General features: G+C 37.7%; 1 protein-coding gene and 1 non-coding gene across 5 annotated transcripts in view; one reads left to right on the forward strand and one right to left on the reverse strand.

Annotated features, from left to right (window-relative positions):
• CTNND2 (catenin delta 2) overlaps window positions 1–18,768 on the forward strand; it is a 974,640-nt gene that overhangs the window by 336,158 nt on the left and 619,714 nt on the right. The gene's annotated exons all lie outside the window — the stretch shown is intronic.
• On the reverse strand, window positions 8,957–9,063 carry LOC126003141 (U6 spliceosomal RNA). The gene has a single exon (XR_007493680.1). It is a non-coding gene; the product is annotated as a U6 spliceosomal RNA (small nuclear RNA).

Genomic DNA, 18,768 nt, shown 5'->3' on the forward strand with positions numbered 1-18,768 from the left:
TGCAAATGCTGTTGCTTCTGCTAAAATATTAATTACAGAAAGAAGTGCATAGATTTGTCTGAGGGTTTTTTATTTGTTCTGTTTTGTTTTTATAACCATTTATTCTCAATACATAAATCTATGTTTGGTGCACTGGTGGAATCAATAAACACAAGGATAAATATGAGGGGGCCAGATCTATAGTACAAGGAGTAAGAGCTTGCCTTTCATGTGGCTGACCTGGTACGCTGAGCATTACCAGGAGTAGTGACTCCTAAGTACAGAGCCAGAAGTGAACCCCAAGCACTGCCAAATGTGTCCCAAACCTACCCTATACAAAAGAAAAAGAAAAAGAAATGAAAATTTGAATAATGATAGTTTTTTTCTAAGACCAAATGCATAGAATTCTATTTGGTAGTATTTTTTTCTCTAGTTGTTAAAAGCTGTGACTATTTAAAGTGACTGGTCTAGTATTAGAGAAAATGGCCAAATAAAAGAAACAGACTGTCTTGTCATTTATATTAAGGCTCTTTTATTTTTAAATATTGTTAACAATAGAGTTCCAAGCATACAATATTCCAACACCACATGCCTACTAGCACCGCTGAACCAGTGACTTGGGGTCCCCTCCCTTCCAACTTAATTTGGTCAAATCAATGTAGTAGGGAAATTCTTAGATTCAGCTCCCTCTGGGCATTTGTGTTTCCCTTACTATGTGTCTTTCTAGCACTCATCTGAGATAGAACATTTTGAGTCTTTACCTCTCCTCTGACTTCATTCAACATAATCTCCTCTAGTTCAATGCACAATGACAAAGCACATGATTTCACCTTAAATCAACTCTTGTTTATTTACTAGCACTCTTAGCCTAGTCTCCTGTAATTCAAAAGAATAAAGGAATGGGGTGAGCCTTTCCCTTCAGTGATCTGATCTATAGCACCAAGGGGATTCAGAAGAAAACTCAAGAGTCTCCCAACATTCCAGCTGTAGAAATTATAGTTTCTGCTGCTATTGCTTGTGATATTAACTAGTGACATCTGTAATATCTCAGATGCCTCTGAGTAGCTTTGCCTTATCTATAGTTTCTCCAAAATGTTTTCTTTATAAAGAAATAACACAGAAGAAGATATCATATCTAAACATAGTTAATCCAATATATTTTGTTTGGGGGCCACAATCACCTGTGCTAATGACTGCTTCTGACTTTGTACACAGGTATCACTCTTGGTGGGGTCAGTGGATCTTATGTGGTACTGAGGATCTAATCTAGATCTGTTTTTTTGCAAAGCAAGTACCCTGCCCATCATACTATCTGTCTGGCACAATATATTATGTTATATTATTTAAAAATATAAATTTGGTCCACATCTGGTGCTTTTGAGCAACTGTCACTATGTGCTCTTGGGTGGTTTTTGGCAGTGACCAAGAAACCTTATACTTCCAGGGCTTGATGCCAGGTATGCTGCTTAAAAGCACATACTCCAGCCCATTGATATCTCATTGGCCCCTGCATGTATTATTAATTTCCACTGAGAAATAGGACCTAATGGTCTATATTATTTATGTGATCACATTTATTGTAGTTCTTTGAAAATTCTACTCTTTAAAAAAAGAACAAAATATGGGCCTGGAGAGATAGCACAGCGGCGTTTGCCTTGCAAGCAGCCAATCCAAGACCAAAGGTGGTTGGTTCAAATCCCGGTGTCCTATATGATCCCTCGTGCCTGCCAGGAGCTATTTATGAGCAGACAGCCAGGAGTAACCCCTGAGCACTGCTGGGTGTGGCCCCTCCCCAAAAAGAACAAAATATATGTTCAGTGTTCTAAGGCATATCAATCCTTATAAACCATGTTCTTGGTACTTTCCCTTGTTGTAATTATTGCAGGCTCCTTGAAAAACAACAGTTCGGGTACTGATGTCCCTTGTGAATTAAATCACCCACTTCTATCTCATCAAGTTCCTTCTACATTTGACAAATTTGAGATTAATTAAAACTCAGCACATGTGGCTATAGAAACAGCTTTCTCTGGAAAGGGAGAGAGAGACAGAGTCAGAGACAGAGACAGAGAAAGTTTTATGTAGTGGAGCACTAGGTGCAATTCCTGATATCATATGGTCAGCCAAGCATCACAGGGTGTACCCCGGAGAACAAGCTCTGTTGATTTTATTATTAGTCTCCACCACCATGGGAAATGCCCTCAAACAGGGCATAAAAACTGTAAATACTATAATATCTTTATAATAATGGCATTAATCTATACATTATTTTCTAGTAATGTTATAAATCTTTCTCTGGGAAGAAAATTAGAGAGTAATTCTATGACTTCCAATAGTACTAGTTTATTTAATAAAAAAAATCAACATTTTAGGAACTGGAGACCTAATACAGGGGGAAAAACTCTTGCCTTGCACTTGTCCAACCCTAGTTTGATTCTACTAACCACATAGGGTCCCCAGAGCACTGTTAGTTGATTCTTGAGCAAAGCTAGGTGAAGCCCTTAAAAAAACAAACAAAAAGATAAAATAAATGTTAAGTATTGGTTAGCCACTGAACAGAGCATTTTTCCAGCCTTGGTCACTGGGGCTACCTTGGGTTGCCTTGAAGTACCTCACATGTACCATGCTGGGTCTACATGCTGGGTAAAAGCTTGCTCTAATTTTCTTCAGTGAGTTGAGATTGAACTTGGGAGGGGGGGATAGTTACTTGGTATGGGACTATTGCTCTCCCATAGCAGTATTCTCCTATAGCATACACAATTTTCTGAGTAAACCAGCCCACAGTAGAATGTTCTTAGCAGGTAGTTTGTAGAATTTTGAAGCCATCACAAATAAAGGGGTCTGATGGACACAGTTTTTCCAATGAGAAAATGCAAAGTTTCAATTGAATCTATATACCTGAAGATGAAGGATCCCTAATTTATAAATGTATGTCTTTTTGCTAAGTATATGCCAGGATAGCAAAATATTACCAAACTAAGGTCTATAATGATTGTAAGGGACCCCCCTCTTTCTGCAAGCCCCTTTCCAGAAGCAGAAAGACCACTGCCCTACCATGGGCTTAATTAGGTAAACACAGTCTCATGGTCAAGGCTGAATTTCTCTTTCTCACGTTCTCTTCTGCCTGATGGCTTCCAATCATTGATCTAAGTGCTTCAGATAATGTGGGTAGAGTTCACTCGAACATCCATACTGAGACTGAATTATATTTCACAGCTCAACACTAAATATAGTACCGCTCCCAGAACTCGATTAACGCTGATGAAAACAACTAGAAATTGGTTCTGAGGAGGATGAGGGCTTGAAATGGACTGTGGCCGCAAAAAGACATGCTGAAGGGTGGGGGACTGAATTAGTGACTCAGTAGATAATGGGGTTGGGCCACAAAAAAAAAGAAAATAAAGATGATAAAATTTTCTGGGAATCAGTAATTGATAGAACATTGGGGAGGACACTTTGCCTGCATGAAGCTGATCCAGGTTCTACCCTCGCATCCTATATGAGCACTGCTAGGAGTGATTCCTGAGCACAAAGCAAGGATTAACCCCTGATCATTAATAATAATTTAGTGTTGAGTTTTTTTTTTTTTTTTTTAGGAATGTATAATTGATTTTTTAGCAACATTGACTGTCCACTATCCTGGGTTCGTACTGGGTCTGTCGCCTGCAACGCAAATGCCCTACCTCTGTGCTATTGGCAGGATTCTAAGGAGGTTTAAAGCCAGGCAATGAAGGAATGGGGCCCAGATCAGAGCACTTACAGCAGTGCTTACGTAATCCCCAAGAAATCTCTGAGCTACTGCAGGGCCACCAGATGAGGTGAGGGGACTGCCCCCTCTCCCAAATCTGCCTTTTCTTTCCTTTCTGTTGTTGGTTTGGAGTTGGTGCCTTTGCTGTCTTGATGGGACTGGGGTAATGCATCTCATGAAAGTGCAGGGGGGAGGGCATGAGGTCAGTTTAGTATCAGCTTTATTTCATTCAATTTGCTTTTCTCTAGTTTGCCCCCAGGGGACTTGGAAGCAGCTCAGTCTAGTCACTTAATTCCTCTGTACCTCCATTTTCATAACTGCAAAATTAAAGGCTTTGGCTCCCTGATTCCTTCCAAATGAATGGATTTTGTCATCTCTTCATCCTGTGGGGGCTTCTGGATGCTGGCTCTGGAGACCCTGCCACCATTTAGCTGGAGAGCAGGGTGGATTGGCTAAAAGGAAGGGTCTCACCCACTGGCTTGCAGTACAAGGCTCTCTGCTCAAGGCTGGGCAAGTTTCTCTCCGCCCGCAGATCCTCTGAGCACTGAGAGGCAGCATGTATTTGCTCCTTGGATCATGATACAAATGGCCATACAATGAGAGCCGAAACATGCATGTAGAAGAAAGTTTTAAATATCTCATTCTGTTTGTTTTTTTGGGGGGCATACCTGGTGGCACTCAGGGGTTACTTCCTGCTCTGTGCTCAGAAATTACTCCTTGCAGCCTCGGAGGACCATATGGGATGCCAAGAATCCATCACAGGTTGGGTGCATTCAAGGCAAACCACCTACCCATTGTATTATTATTCTGATCCCATAAACATCTCATTTTTAAGACTTACTTCATGAATCTTCACATCACATCCCTTCCCCCAGGGGCCTGTATTGTGAATTCTACTTCATAGTTGACTGTGGTCCCCTCTGAGCTGTCCTGGGCACTGTCTGGGGAAAGTAGCATCAAAATCACCATCACACTTGATATCTGAGCAATAAGAACATTTCTTAAGCTCAGCCATCTGCCCTTAGGAAATCTTGTCTTTATTGGCAATAGACTTGGGAGTACTGGTAAAACAAGCTAGCAAGTAAACAAACCAAAAAACCCCATAGATTTGTGAGTGACTATTTCACCTGACAGATAAGCATATACCGAACATTCTGCATCATAAGTGGCAGATAAGACATTAATGACATTCCATTGTGCCCATTCTAAGAACTAGAAAATAGACACAGACTTTTAGTGAACTTTGGATGTAGTGAACATGCGTTAGAAGTGGGTTTGAATGTACCTTGTTTCTGATCATCACCAATAGAAGAAAGACTTTTCACTCAACATCATAACCAAACCATTGTGCCAGTCCAAGGCTTAAGAGATAGTAAAATGTGTAGGGGATTTGCCTTGCAAGCAGTTGACTCAGGGTTGATCCCCAGTAGCCCCAGATTGTCCTTTCTGAACACAATCAGGAATAAGTGCTGAGTGCAGAGTCAGAAGTCAACTCCTGAGCATTGTTAGATGTAGTTGCAAAACAAAGAATGTAATCTTCTGAAAAGTATAAAAAAAATAAAAACCTTAAAAAATATTTGGAATGTTGGGGCCAGAGAAATAGTATAGCTGTAGGTCACTTGCCTTGCACGTGGCTGCTCAGGATGAACCTGGGTTTGATCCTTGGCATCCCATATGTACCCCAAGCCAGGAGCAATTTCTGAGTGCACAGCCAGGAGTAACCCCTGAGCATCACTGGTTGTGATCCAAAAACTAAAATAAAAAATATTTGGAATGTGTGTCCACTGCAACCTTGATGTTTAGGTTCCTAGTATCTGATAGGGAAGTACAATATAAATGGAAACTTTTGACAGCTTTTTGGGAAAAAATTGCTAGTTGACATGAAATTCAATTTCCTAGAAGGCATCTCCAATAAAGTGAAGTAAGTGAATGCAACCTTAAGTTATACTAATGGAAGTTTAAGACTAGTCATTTTTCTTAAGTACCAAAAACTTCTCTGATTGCCATTGGGTATAAATGAAATGTTGACTATTATGATTAAAGGGGCAGGTAAGCATTAAATGTGGTACAGTACAGGGGTGTGATCAGAACAGCACGAGACTTGACAACCCAAAGAAGCTGTTGAACTGCCCCAATTTAAATCCCAGAACAGAGTGTCTGGTTTTCATATACCAAGTAATCTCTTCTATCATGCTTTAATAATGTAATTTGTTCATGTCCTTTTTTTTTTTTTTTTTCCTTTTGTTTTTGGGAGATGCTCAGGGCAGACTCCCAGCTCTGTGGTCAGGGATCACTCTGCAAGCCCAGATTTCTGAGGTAAGAGAAGGGATGTGAATTTACAAAACACTTTCCCAATGATTTATATACATCCACAGTTTAATCTGGAAAGAGCATGAGGATTATCACTTTCTTTAATACACTGGAATCAAATATTAATATTTATTTTCATACATGCAAAACTCTATGGAAATCTCTTAAACTGGCCTTCACTTAGTGCAGGGTTGGCGAACAAGTTCAACACAAAAAGCCAAAATTTTAAACTGTGAGAGTCAGAGAGCCACACCACGCAGTGACCTGCCAAAACAACAAACACTCACACAAAAGCATTTAATTTTAACAATAATATATTAAACACATATTGAATTTTGCCATTTTGAGTGAGGGTAAAAATCCTGCAGTGATGGTGAGGGTGTGCTACGTCCTCCACACTAGGAACTCACGGCCAGATGTGACCCAACATGAGACACACGGGTCCCCCACTCGCTGGCCCGTGCAGTTATTTCCGAGGGATGGGAGACAGGAGGACGCAGCCTGGGGGCAGGACTACGCTCGGAGATCTCTCTTCAGAGGTCCCTCCTCAGAAGCAGCAGAACAAAATCCAAATCTGGCAAAGAGCCACAGTATACAAAATAATGATAAGAGGCAAAGAGCCGCATTCATTTTGGCCGGGAGCTGCATGGGGCTCGAGAGCCGCGTGTTCGCCACCCCTGACTTAGTGGATCCAGTTCAAAGAGACAACCTATTCCTCTTTTTGCACCTGTAAAACAAGTAGTAATTATTGTGATCACGATCACATTTGCTTTATTGTTTCCTGAATATCTAACTAATTTCACACTACTACAGAAGAGCAGATGGGTCTTGCTTTTATACAGAAAAATTACCTTTGTTTATGAAAGAAGGAGATGGGTTCCCCAGGCCAAATTTAGTAGGATATGATTTAAGTCGTTTGGCCTAACCAAATACAAGTTCTGCAATAATTATTGGATGCGTGTGTCTCGTTGACTACTTAATTTCTGACCAGGCTATTTCTTTCTGCCCTTGAATAATGAGGAAAAATGATGGGGAGAAAATTGGCCTAATAGGCAAGAAGCAGCTGCCACAGTCAGCTCAGTTTGATGTCCTGGGAAACTGATGTTGATCCCTTATTCCTCTTTATCAGGTAACACTACAGTTGGTAGAAATTACAGTCCCTGGTTCCAGGGGACAGGAGGATCATTTGGCTGTTCCTAAAAAGGCATAAACAAAATATTGGCTAAGCACAGACAGATGTTAAGGTTATACTCTGTACATGAATTCATGTACTTGAATTCACTTTAATGGAGTCGAGCTTATGGTGTAAGATCTCGCAACTCATTATAACTAAGTTGTTATGGGCTGCTAATTTGCTAGAAGCTGCTGTATCATGAGCTCGCCCAACTGCCTTGATGGGTCTCCTGGTAGTTAATATGGATTAAATGTGAATCTTTTATTTTTTCCCCTGTGGTCTCACATAATGATATTAGCTTGTCTTCAGTGTGACAAATTCAGTGTACCAGGAGCATCTGGTACACTATTCTTTATGGCTGAAAATAAGCCTGCAAACTTGATCATGCACATTCATTAAGGCACTTCTCAGGACTGGGGAAATGTGGTAGGAAGACGGCTGGGGAAGGATTTTATTGGTCACAGTTCATTTTGTGCCGATGTATATCAATGTTTCTGATGGGAGTGCATTTGTCAACATGATAATCTTACAGGTTTTTGTTTGATTACCAGGATTAAATGTGGATATATTGCAGTGTCCTTAATTCATGCCTTGCAGATGAATTTCAAAACAGAGGAAACAGAAAAAAGGAAAGAAATAAATGTATTTGCAGTTTTAGTCCATTCTTTAGAAGTAGATCACACAGAAATGTGCATGCAGCTCTATTAATATGAAATATTTTTATTCAAATGTGTAGCATTATAGGCATAGAAAGTAAAACCAGATCTGTTTGTCCCATTTGGATTTTTAAAATCTTGTCTAGTCATGTTTAGAATATATTATTGCCTACAATGTGAGGAACTCTGTGTCAGACGAAAAGTTGGCATGTATCTGCATAATACATACCTCATCAAGAACAGGAAAGGCTGTTGACCAAACACAGTGCTATGGCCAACTGAATGAATAGATGTTCTAGGAGTGTTCTCTTGGCCTTCTAAGTGTCATTTTCCCCTCTTTTTAGGAACAAATTTGATTTTATATCCAAAATACTTGGCTTCATCATTTGATGATCAAATTTAAAATACTGATACAGTGAAAATTTAAAATATTGATACAGTGATGTTCAAATAGCAAGTTCATTATACTACTTAACTATCTGAGGGTATAAATACCCTAACTCAATTCTACCTGCTCACTATTTCTAGTAACCTTAGACCCTCACACTTGGCAGCTATTAAAAACTTCTCTAGAGGCAATAAGGAATAGGAGTGGAGAAGAATAAGACAAAAATATTTCTGGAAAATATTAATAATATAAAGAAATCTGGAGCTTGAGTGATAGTACAGTAGGTCATGTGTTTGTCTTGAAGACAGCCAACCTTATTTCTATCCCAGCACTACGTATAGTTCCTTGAACCCTCTCCAGCTATGATCTAGGAGCATAGAGCCAGCAGTAATTCCTGAAAACCTCCAGGTTCATCCCCCAACTCAAAATGTATATAAAAGAAGCAGAAGAGAAATAAGTGTTTCCTTGATTATAAATGAAAATTGCTTCTATTAATTTCTTTTTTTAAAAGTTTATTTTATTTTCTTTTTTGGGGGGGGTCACACCCGGCAGTGCTCAGGGGTTGCTCCTGGCTCTATGCTCAGAAATCGCCCCTGGCAGGCACGGGGGACCATATGGGATGCCAAGATTCGAACCACCGTCTTTCTGCATGAAAGGCAAACGCCTTACCTCCATGCTATCTCTCCGGCCACTAATTTCTTTTTTTTAATATGGAATGCTTCACGAATTTGCGTGTCATCCTTGCGCAGGGGGCATGCTAATCTTCTCTGTATCGTTCCAATTTTAGTATATGTGCTGCTGAAGCAAGCACTACTTCTATTAATTTCTAACCTCAAAAGATCACTTCCCTATGCCCAAGTAATTAAAATCAACTCAGTATTTAGTAGACATTCAGAGACAAACACCCTATCCTTGCAGGGCAGAATCCTCCTACAGATGTAGAAGAATCATGGACATTCAAGAGCTTTAGTTGTAAAAAAAGTAATTTGTTGGTCAATAAGACATAAATGACTTCAAACATTTACAATAGATTTCTTTTTAAAGGATAGAAAAGTACATAATAGTACTTCACATGAAACAAATTTTCTATTACATGTATCTATTTTCAGTGCCTGTTGAACAAAAGTCCATTACTTTCTCAAAAACATAGTCAAATGTTTTGTGCCTTGACTTATGTACTTTCCATCATCTGTCATTTTAACATACTTTGCTAGATCATATTGTACTATTATTTCAAGCTTATTTCTATGCTTTTTTAAAAAGCTGTTTATATTTTATATTTATAGTTCAAGTAATAATAGTACTATATTATAGTGTTAGCATTTATGATTATGATGTATATAGTTATATACATCATTATTCCCATAGTTCTAGTATTTAGATGGTAATACATGGGAAAATGTATAATTTTGCCCTTCAAATGATCAAAGTACCTGTAAATATCCAATTTGCATTGATGTTTCTGTTTAGTGATGGAAATTGAACCCAAATTCACATACACATGAAGCATTTGCTCTACCACTGAGTTATATCACTGGTATTTCGCTGTTTATTACTTCTGTTTTTGAAACTAACTCAGCACTGCTCAAGGTCTGCTCCTAACATTGTGCTGAGGAGGGACCCACTGATATGTTGGGGTGCAATAGATGGTACCAGGGATCAAATATGAATCAGGGTTGACTACATGCAAGTACAAGGCCAGTACCTTACCTCTTGTACTTTCTGGTCCAATATTTGTGGTTTTTTTTTAAATATGGTTTTAAGTTCTTCTTGTCATCAAGATTTACCAAAGGCGGGAAATGTGTTTCCTCACTATGAAATTATTATATTATCTGGTTTTTTAATAATCAAGAAAGCATTTCTTTGAAGGTAGAAGTAATTAGATTGTAATTAGTACATTACTTAATTGTTGAGTTATAATAAATGCAAAATTAGGGAAGATTATATGACTGTTTAATTGTTTTAGGTTATGTCATTAGTTCAGGTTAATAACTTATGATACAAAGGGCAAACATTTTTATAAACAAAGGAAAAATATAAATTAAGAGCCACCTATTTTGAGATTTGCTTAACAACAATTGCTCAAATTATTATCAAGGTGAAAGATGTTGTAGACAGGAATATTTAATGTTAGGAACTGTTGAACCAATGAATATGAAGGTTATAATTTTTAAAGATCTGAAAGTTTTCTGTTCTGACAATGTGAATAAGACTTGCTTTTTTAAGCGGGTGTTCTCCCTGGAACAGTTATGTCTCTTGACTATTAAAAATAGAGAGATGAATAACTGACTAGCATATGTTCATTTTAAAAAGATAACGTTGGGGGCCAGAATGATAGCACTATGAGTAGGGCATTTGCCTTTTACCTGGCAAACTGGTTGAACCCTAGCATCCCAAAGGGTGCCCTAAGCCTGCCAGAAGTGATTTCTGAGCTCAGAGCCAGAATTAACCCCTGAGTACCACCAGGTATGGTCACAAAACAAAACAAAACAAAAGATTTGGTCACATTATAGATAAAATAACAAAAATTGTTTACAGAAGTATTGTTCTGCTTAGAATGAGTTCAGGTTTCAGTGCATGATAGAGTGACTAAACTCTTCATGCTGTCAGTGCAGATGATGGACACATTATAAAAGCAGAGTAGGTGGTAGTTAGTGGTATGTTTTCTCTCTTTAAAAAGAGTGAAATATGGAATAATACATGGGTTTGGGAATTAGTCATCTTGGGTGAATAATGATGCAATTTACTGAGCTAAGAAAACAAAGGGAGACCAGATTTATAGGTTGGATGCTGTGGTTTCAGTTTGAAACAGGAATCTTTGTTGCTTTTTGAAAAAATTGCAGTGGACACTGAAGATACATTGAGCAGTGATGGTTGAAGTTATGAGTATGTTTAAGATTGTTTTGGGAAAAATTTAAGAAATCAGCTTAGTAAATTCTCTAGATCACTGGTAGTTTCAGAGAGGAAAAGTCTCTCCACAGGAAATGGAGAAGAGTTGGAAGCAAAAGAATAGGAAAGGAAGGAAAATGTTTGACAGAATGCTGGTGTTTGACCAGCAGAGACCTTTATTCCACTAACAGAAATATTTTGAGCTATTTAAATTTTAACAATGAACATTGAATGATGACAGATAAACATTGACCTTTTGTCTCAGTCTCAAATAGAATTATACCAACAATTTCCTAGTAGAATTCAAAGCAGTTTTACCAAATGAGAGAGAGAAAAAAAACATCTAGATTGAGAATAAGAACTGGAGAGAGAGAACCAGAGAGTGAGAAGGCACCAACTATCTTTTTTAAAAAATCATATTTGTTCTTTGGCATCTCATCTTTTACATGTTGTAAGCATAAAGGACTCAATTTGTTCTGTGCATACACACTGTTGAACACGTTGCTATATTCATCTAGACATTGTTTTTCAAAGTCATGTACTAAGTCATCCTTTCATCGACTAACTATTAATCATTCATTGTGACTCCTCTTCTTGCTGAGAAGGTTATGGAATGACCTGGTCTCTATCATCAGATTATAAATGATCTAGTAGAGAAAGCAGACCTGTAATAGAGCTCTGTCAATGCTAAGGGAATTGGGCCATTGCTTCTCATAAAAAGTAGTGTAAGGATAAAGTCCAAAGTGTTTTAATACAGAAGAGAAGGTCATAAAAGAAGACCATGTTTGTTAAAGTCTTTCACCATAAAATTTGTAAGGCAGGGCCATTTTCCTTATGCATGTGGAATAGAAAGAGTGGGAAGAAGAGCATGAATTTGGAAAAGTGGACAGAGGCACTATTTATTGGAGGGAATGAATGCAAGTCACACTTCTTAGCTGAATTTCTGGAACCCACTCTTCTACCTTTGAAATATTGGAAAATTTCTTTCTCTACAACAGTAAAAACATGAGAAATGTATGTTGGAGAATGACTCTCCTCCATGCTTATTTCCCCCATTAAATGTTATATAGATTAGCAATGGGCCTCTCAAAAATGAAGACCATTAATTATTTTGGTGATAGTCTAAAGTTAATTAGTTGAATGATTAGGATATTGCCTATGTTTTGACATAGGGTAATATTTCATTTTAAGATGGAAAAAAAAGCTTAAAGAACCTAAATGAGATAGTCATGTTTATTAAAGAAATTAGGGGCATTATTTTGGATGTATCTCTAGGTTTATAAAATCAAAATAGTTAAAATAAAATAGAGCAGTAGATTCTGAATAAAGTTATTTAATTCATTTCCAACTAATATTTGGGGACTATTTATATCAAACAATGTGTGATATGTCTGATTTAAAAAATAATCTTAGATCTGGAGAAATAATGGAGAAGTTAAACACTTGCCTTGTGTACAGTGTTGGTGTGATCCCCAGAACTATTTATGGTTCTTCTGCTCTGTCAGGAATTCCCAGTAATCAATGATTCTCAATAATCATTAAGCAAAGAACCAGGAGTAGCCCCTGATCACTACCAGGTGTAATACAAACATCAAAATATAAAGAGAAAAAAATTATTAACTGTCTGTTATTAGCCATGTAAACAACATATATAATAAATATAAAGTACATAGCAAGTTATGATAGATGATAACCAATTTTAATCTCAACATTCTAACTTTAATTTTTAATATTTTGCTTTGTAGGAATAGAATAGTCATCCCCCACAGGTATAGGTTTAAAAAATTGACTTATGTAAACTTTTTCCACTGCATGTACAAGCCATCTAAACATCTTTATTTTTGATTACAACAGGTATCTAACAAAAAAGACCTTGATATTATTATTGATAGTTAAAGAGGGATCAATATGGTAATAAGTAACTTTTTAATCCTCTTCAGAAGAAGATGACATCATCTAAACTTTCAGGTGGTGTGATCTCCTTTATTTCATTCATAGAGTCCTATCATCATCAGAATGAATTAATAAAATGAGGCCAAATGTTCTGCAAGACATTTGGCAGATTCAGAGGACAGTCAGAGCAGAGTGGGTGGAACCCTGTGAAATACAGGAGTTTGACAGAAAGAGGCAATTTGTTATATTTTTGTTCTATGGATATTGTTCTGGAAAGGTGCCTCTACTTCCACTCCAAGCTGCTGATTGCTGTCATCTGCTGTTTTGCTCGGTGACCCAATGTGGCCCTGCAGTAGATAAAAACATGAATCTGTCAGCTCTGGAAACTTTTGCCGACAGCTCTTTGCCATGGTTTTTGACTTCCCAATGAGGGCTACATCGCCTGACACTTGACTTTGATTTTTTTTCATGCTACCTCCACAGCATGCCTTCTTTTCACACTTGCCAGATGCCTGGCTATGGGTTTCCTATTGTTACTGTCTCTTGTACTTTACTCCCTTAGATTTAGCTTTTCCTCCAGACTCAGTGGAGTAGAAATAAAATATCTCTAAGAATGTGGGACTGTGAAGTCACCTCACTTATAGGAAGTGGGAAGTTGGAGGGATGAGAGAGGAAAATACTACCCATACCCAGGCTTCCAATTCAGGATCTATCTATGATGGTACAGAGATAATGGGGACTGGGAGGAAAAATTCATCTACATAAAAGACTCCCACAGTCTGAGAACAGAGGCCTCCCACTGCCTACCTTGTTGTCAGAATACTTGACAATAAGAAATTTAAATGAGTGACACTTTGCCTCTTTTACAGAATATTTCAGATCTTTCTCTTTTTGGAGGGAAGGGGCACACCCAGCAGTGCTCAGGGGTTACTCCTGATTCTGCACTTGGGGGAGATTTCTTGTTGTGCCCAGGGAACCATTTGGGATTTCAGGGATTGAACCTGGGTTGGCCACATCCAAGGCAAATGCTCTACCCACTGTACTACAGCTTCAGCTACACATTATTGATGTTTCTAATTATCACTTTGATTATGTGGCTTCTGGGATCCATGTCTAATCTGCATGCAGGATGGACAAAATTTAGAAGAAGTGGAAATCATAGAAAGGCTCTGTAGACAGTGATCTGAGCATCTGGCAACTTAGCAATAAGTTGGAAGAGGAAGGGAAGGGGTCAGGGTCTAAGACATGGATATTAGGTGGGAGGTCTTCAGAGTCACCAACCCTCCTGTGTTTTGAGGCTCTCAGATTCACCAACTCCAACCAAGTCAGAAATGTTAGAAGAAGGAAATAAGTGCATCAGTTCTCAAAAAGCCTGAGTTGATAACATAATTCTATGAAGGCCCAAGTCTTAGAGAAAAGAGTTGTCAGCTTTGGTACTATATCACAGATGTGTTTAAAGTAAATTGAGTATGAACTCAAATCCAAAAATATAGGGGGGTCCAGAAAAGTTGGTGAAATCTTAAAGTATTAGGATACAGACACTTTTCAAAGCTATTAAATGTAAACTAAAATCAGCATGTTAGTGTATGATATGGTTTATACTTGGAGAGGAAGTCAGAGGGCCAACCTGTGTATGTTTGGTTTTCTGGAGTTGGTTTGTTTTAGAAACTTCCACTCTGTTCTGAACTCCTTGCTCTGAAATGTCTGGATGCTTTCAGGAAATTATCTGGTCTCCAAATATAGAAGGTGGTTAAATCCTTATGCTTTCCCTTTCTCATGAAAATGACCATAAGAAATTTTCTTTTGTTGTGAGAGGATTTAATAAACTACAGACAGCAGTGCTCACTGCTGGCTCAGAGGCCACCCCCAACTCTGTGTTAGTGGGTCATTCTCAGTGTTTCTTTGGGATTATTATATGGCGGTAGAGTTTAAACCAGGGTTAGCTGTATACAAAAACAGGCACACCTTAACCCTTATCTCCAGCCCAAGCTGAGAACTTTTTAAAAATATAATCCTGTAAATGTAAAAAATGGGTTAATAAAGGACTGTACTTCAGTTAGAGGGACTTTCACTTGGTAGAATGAATTCCTCTACTCTGAAGAGACAGTAGAACCTCTATTCAGATCATCTTATACTATCAGCGTTAAAGCTCCCATTCCAAAAGGCATATATTAAGCTGTTAAATAAGTATCTTAGAACTGATGAAATACGATACAGTTGATACATTTCTCATATAGAGAGACAACGTGGTAAATGAATCATCAGATCCAAGAAACTGAAAGTTGAAAGCTGGCAAAGACATAAAATTAGAAGCCAGCTTATAAGAAATCCTTCCAAAGCTTTGTAGGCCCTGTAGCATGGATAATGAAGTGTAACTCCAGATGGGATATAAGCTGAATGTTATGAAAAACCAAGTCAGCCTCCAGATTGAAGATCTCATTGTACACAGCTCGATGGACACTGTTCTCATCACCTATGCCCCATGGCAAAGAGGAAGGGTTTATTATTCTCTGGAGGGTCAACAATTAATTTCCCGATGAGAGACCACAAGGAAGAGTAGGAAAAATTGAGCTCTGGAAAGATGAGTGTAGGAATCAGTGAAATTCTACTGTCTACATATAAATCCCTTCCTCACCACTTGTCACCAAAGCGTCACCCTTCATAGTGGTAGGAATAGTGTCAGCCACATGTTTATACTTCAAGCTAGAGTTTAGGGGATTCTTCCCTGAGAGTTTTGCATGGATGCACCCAGCAATTCCCACTGGAAGAACACAGCAGAAAAACTCCATTGCTACTAAGATTGAGATTGCTCTCTAGACTTTATTCACATAAGAGTGAAGTGCCAGCCAGGCAGCCTGACATGCATTCAAAAATTTCCCACATGAAAGGCACATTCTGAGCCAAAGAGAAAAGTCATTGTGAAGTAGAAACTAGGCAGAGAGGAGGAAATACAGTATCAACAGCTTTAAGAAGAAGAAGAGAGGATCAGCGAGCTTAGTACCATATTCTGAAGAGAATAGTTATGAAATAAACCAGACCTTAGAAATTGAAAATACAGTGAACAGACAGATACAATTCAATTTATGTGACTTTCTAGAAAGAAGAGGCAAAAGATAAAATGGAAAGCTAGAAGAGACCAAGTTCTACAGAAGAAACCTAGGAAACTGAGTTTGATTTTAACATCTAGTTGATGAGTTAAGCATAGTACTTTGTAGTAACAAAGAAATAATAAATAAAAACAAAGGAGAGAAAAATACTATTTTTAATAAAATTTTCTGGTACATTATCCAAAAACTTCTTTCTCAATAAAAAATTCCAGGAAATGCCTACAGTAGAAATTTGTTAAGCCATCTCATAGTAGCATTATGAAAGTCTAAGATCAAGAGAAATAAAACATACCTACCCTCTCCCATGAAAATCAATCATATTTCAGCAACATAATATAAATCCATTAAGTTTCTCACTCCTCAGAAACATCACTGGAAGACAGAATATAAAGTTGTTGGAATATTAAAACAGAGAAAACTATTTCCCAGCTAGAACATTCTCCTTGTATATGTAACTAAGTGAGAGTAGGATCTCTGAATCATCCAAAGTCTTTAAAACACTATCTCCTGTTCACCCTTTTTTTTCTCTAGAACATCAACATTTCTCACTTGAAAAGAAGCCAAGCCTACAAATGAATATTGTGGCTGTAAGGAAGAGGAAGGATTGCACATAGATGAGTTCAGAGAAAATGCACAGCAAGAGAGCAAGGGAAACCAGAGGTTGGCACCTAAAAAAAGAGACCAGTTCAGAGAAGTCTAGAAGATTCCAGAAGAAATTGCTCTTTGATGGTTATGAAAGGGATAGGGTTTTTTGTATTTAATCATCCTGAACAAAGATTATACAAATTCAGAATTTTTTTCTTAAACCTATTTTACTTTACTTAAACACTATGATTACAAGGTTTTTGTTCAGAATACAGTTGGGGTACTTTTCACAGTTACTAAGTTGATCATGATTGAATTTCAGTTATGCAGTGTCTAACATTTTCACCAGTGCATATTTACTACAACCAATATCACCAGTTTCAATGGAATTTATTTAAATTTTTATTATGACCAATGTGAATTACAAGTTCTTGTAATTTCAAGTCTCCCTTCATCTCTGTTCCCAGCATGCATTCCATTTTCCCTCTTTGCCCACTGGACTGCTAGTGTAATAGGTTCCCCTTGTATACAACTCGTAGATTGGGTATTTTCTGTGGTGGGAAGTCTATTGATGATGTCTATTATGGAAAATTCAAGGAATACTATAATAGAAAGTTAAGAGATGAAAATTGGAAATACAGATCAGAAAATGGGGTTCCAAATATTGAGGTTCTAAAGAAGAGGACCTTTTTTAGATAAACACATCTTTGATCCACTTATATGTGTGTCTGTGTCATTTATTTTACAACAACTTCATAGTAAATGTGAGCTCTGGCATTGATGTGACATGGCATTTCTTTCCCCTTATATAGCGAGAAATTTAGAAAGTTAATACTATATAGTCATATAAGTAGATGATTACTTGTATTTTATACTTGATTATATAAAAACATCTACATGGCATATTTCTTTTAAAATTTCTTTTCTTAAATTATTTTCTCTCTAATTAGTGTCTGTCTGTATGACTATATTTATTATGTAACATCTCTTTCAAGTAAGTGTTGTCCATTTTTAGCTCACAGTTCCATAGAGAACTGAATTGAGAGAATTGTTTGATGGTGAAGGCATGTAATAGAACTACTAATTTTCTTAAATCCTATATTTACTTATAATCATAAAATGAATGCCTTCTATGAAGATATGATCACATAACGACTTGACCCTTTTCTTCCTCCCAAGAGACTGGAAACCCAGAAAGGCATTTCCACATTCTTATCTTCAATCACATATACTTAGCTGTTGTGTATGTAAATATTTTAGGGGATTATTATGTTACTGACCCTAACCTGATTGGTGATTGTGCCCTACCCTAGGGTGTGACCTGGCCTTCTGCCCCCACCCTAGGGTAGTACCTGATTCTGCTTCCACCATTGGTTGGTATCTGTTCCCACCATTTGGTGGTACTGGGGGATAAAAACAAGGGTCTGTGGAAGGCGAGAGGCTTTTTGCTGGAACTGAGGCTGAGTCTTTGGACTTCAGTCTTGTCCACCGAATGAAGCTAATATTGCCACTAGCCTGACTGTCTGCGAGCTGTTTACCTGCCCTTTCACCTCAAAACTGTCGGCTAGACAGGGTGGCAGACGCGTGCTCCGAGCTGAAGGGGAAAGACCTCATCCTCCATCCCTCCATCAGTCAACCTTTTCAGGGGCTGACTTGCAACACTTAGCTACATTTATGTGTTGGATATGATCATATATAAATCAGTGACTAAAGATTGAGGGCCTTCTTTTAAAATCCACAGTACTGGAAGACTATAAACACTTCAACATATAACCCTAATAAAATTCAAAGAAAATAAAGGTGACTTCTGATAATTGTTGGACCACAAGGAATAATAGCATATATTCTTGAGAAGTAGAGATGTGACCAGTGAGATACTAAAGGAACTTAATTATGCAGTCTACCATTTTCCAATTTCTCAAATCTAACTTGAACAATCCTAATTATTCTTTACAACAATGCTGAATAAAATATTTATTGAAGAAATTAATGAAATCACGAGTATGTTTTTTCTTATTTCAATTTTTCTACAAGCAAGCTAA

This window comes from Suncus etruscus, chromosome 2 (assembly GCF_024139225.1).
Source record: "Suncus etruscus isolate mSunEtr1 chromosome 2, mSunEtr1.pri.cur, whole genome shotgun sequence".
Taxonomy (NCBI): domain Eukaryota; kingdom Metazoa; phylum Chordata; class Mammalia; order Eulipotyphla; family Soricidae; genus Suncus; species Suncus etruscus.